This window comes from Salmo salar, chromosome ssa09 (assembly GCF_905237065.1).
Source record: "Salmo salar chromosome ssa09, Ssal_v3.1, whole genome shotgun sequence".
Lineage (NCBI taxonomy): Eukaryota > Metazoa > Chordata > Actinopteri > Salmoniformes > Salmonidae > Salmo > Salmo salar.
Window position 1 is genome coordinate 26,843,726 of NC_059450.1, and position 2,491 is coordinate 26,846,216.

Sequence of the window (2,491 nt, forward strand, 5' to 3'; positions counted from 1 at the left end):
CGGCTAATCCTTCTGTGAACACGGCCATGTGGACAGCATTCCTGCCATTTTCTCCACTATTACCAGATCACCGTAATTAAGTCTTCAGCGTTAACAGGTCGGCCGGGCCCGACCAGGGAGAGAGCTAATCTACTGCAGCGTTCTGTGGCTACTGGGGGGTGGGCTGCTGTTGGAGTCAATACACACGGTACACACACACACAAACGTATTCACACATACTGTATATGTACTCACACACACAAAAGGGTTAACCAAGCTCAGTTTAACTATCAATTCAGTTAATCAATGTTTCAAGTATTCTTGAAATATGGTACAATAATAAGCTTCCAGAAAATTCCCTACGCAGAATGGATCTGTTTCAGCCAGTGAGAAGGGTCTCACAAAGAGCCAGTCATGTTACCATCAGCTTTAGGTGAATAAAAGCTCTCTCTCTCTCTCTCTCTCCCTCCTGGTAGCACACACAGCAATCTACACTACAGTATACTGTCAGCTGTTATGGGGAGCTTCAGAAATGAGACAGTTAAAACCAGACCAAAGCCAGTTCTCAACAACAACATAAAAATGTATAGCCTCGAAGAGGGCGGCCATGTTCAAAGGAAGGAGGTTGCACTGCTGTGCACGAGGGAAAGAAATGAGCACAGTATGGGAGGAGAGAGAGAAAGAGAGAACTACAGGGTGAAATAGAGAGCTACATAGAGAGTCACAGGGAAGGTAGTGAGAGAAAGTGCACTCGACACACGGGAGGTAAAGGCAGAGAGAGAAGGGCCCCCTTTGTGGATCATTGACAGATAATGGGCTCATTAAGGCTCTCGCTCTCTAAACAAACAGAACAGGCGCTGAGGAGATGGACTTAAGGGCCCGACATGGAGAGAGAGAGATAATGAGGCCCCGTCACCCGCTCTGCCCCAGCTCCGCTCGGCACAGCAGAGGGAGGCCTACCAACAAGCTGCTGGCCTGTAACCAGTAAATCTCCCCATGCACTTTCCATTTACACACACACTAACCCACAGTAACATACACTAGTTCTCTCACACATACCACAGGGATGCTGGCCCATGTTGACTCCAATGCTCCCCACAGTTGTCAAGTTGGCTGGGTGGTGTGCTTTGGATGGTGGACCGTTCTTGATACACAAAGGAAACTGTTGAGCTTGAAAAACCTAGCAGCGTTGCAGTTCAATCAATCAATCAAATGTATTTTTAAATCCCTTTTTATATCAGCAGATATATACAGAAACCCAGTCTAAAACCTCAAACAGCAAGCAATGCAGATGTAGAAGCACAGTGGCTAGGAAAAACTCCCTAGAAAGGCAGGAACCTAGAAAGAAACCTAGAGAAGAACCAGACTCTGACCTCTTCTGGCTGTGCCGGGTGGAGATTATAAGAGTACATGGACATTAAGTGGCACCGCAGGTGTAAATGTCAGTTGCCTTTAATAGCTGACAGAGAAAGAGCGAGAGAGTGAGAGACGAAAACAGCAGGTCTGGGACAAGGTAGCACATCAGGTGAACAGGTCAGGGTTCCATAGTCACAGGCAGAAAAGTTGAAACTGGAGCAACAGCTCGACCAGGTAGAGTGGGGAAAGCTAGGAGTCATCAGGCCAGGTAGTCCTGAGGCATGGTCCTAGGGCTCAGGTCCTCCGGGAGGGGATGGAGAGAGAGATTTACATTTTTACATTTTTAGTCATTTAGCAGACGCTCTTATCCAGAGCGACTTATAGTAGTGAATGCGTACATTTCATAAAAAAAATTCCTGTACTGGTCCCCCGTGGGAATCGAACCCACAACCCTGGCGTTGCGAACACTATGCTCTACCAACTGAGCCACACGGGACAGGGGAGCACAGAGGGAGCATACATAAATTCACACAGGACACGAGATAAGACAGGATAATTACACCAGAAATAACAGACTGACTATCCCCCCAGCACATAGACTATTGCAGCATAGATACTGGAGGCCGAGACCGGGGGAGTCTGGGGACACTGTGGCCCTGTCTGATGATACCCCCGGACAGGGCCAGCCAGGCAGGATATAACCCCACCCACTTTGCCAAAGCACAGCCCCCACACCACTAGAGGGATATCTCCAACCACCAACCTACTACCCTGAGACAAGGCTGAGTATAGCCCACAAAGATCTCCACCGCACGAGCCCGAGTGGGCGCAAGACGGGACAGCAAGATCACGCCAGTGACTCAACCCACTTAAGAGTATAGCGCAAAAAAGCCTGGCACAATGTGACACACCCTTCCTAGGGACGGCATAGAAGAGCACTAGTAAGCCAGTGACTCAGCCCCCGTAATAGGGTAAGAAGCAGAGAATCCCAGTGGAGAGAGGGGAGCCGGCCAGGCAGAGACTGCAAGGGCGGTTCATCATTCCAGTGTCTTGCGATTCACCTTCGCACCCCTGGGCCAGACTACACTCAGTCATGGGACCTACTGAAGAGATGATTCTTCAGTAAAGACTCATCGAGACCGAGTCTGCATCTCTC

General features: G+C 49.2%; 1 non-coding gene across 1 annotated transcript; it reads right to left on the reverse strand.

Moving 5' to 3' along the window:
* Positions 1 to 1,758: 1,758 nt before the first annotated feature.
* trnaa-cgc (transfer RNA alanine (anticodon CGC)) lies at positions 1,759 to 1,832 on the reverse strand. The gene has a single exon. It is a non-coding gene; the product is annotated as a tRNA-Ala (tRNA).
* Between the last annotated feature and the right edge of the window lie 659 nt (positions 1,833 to 2,491).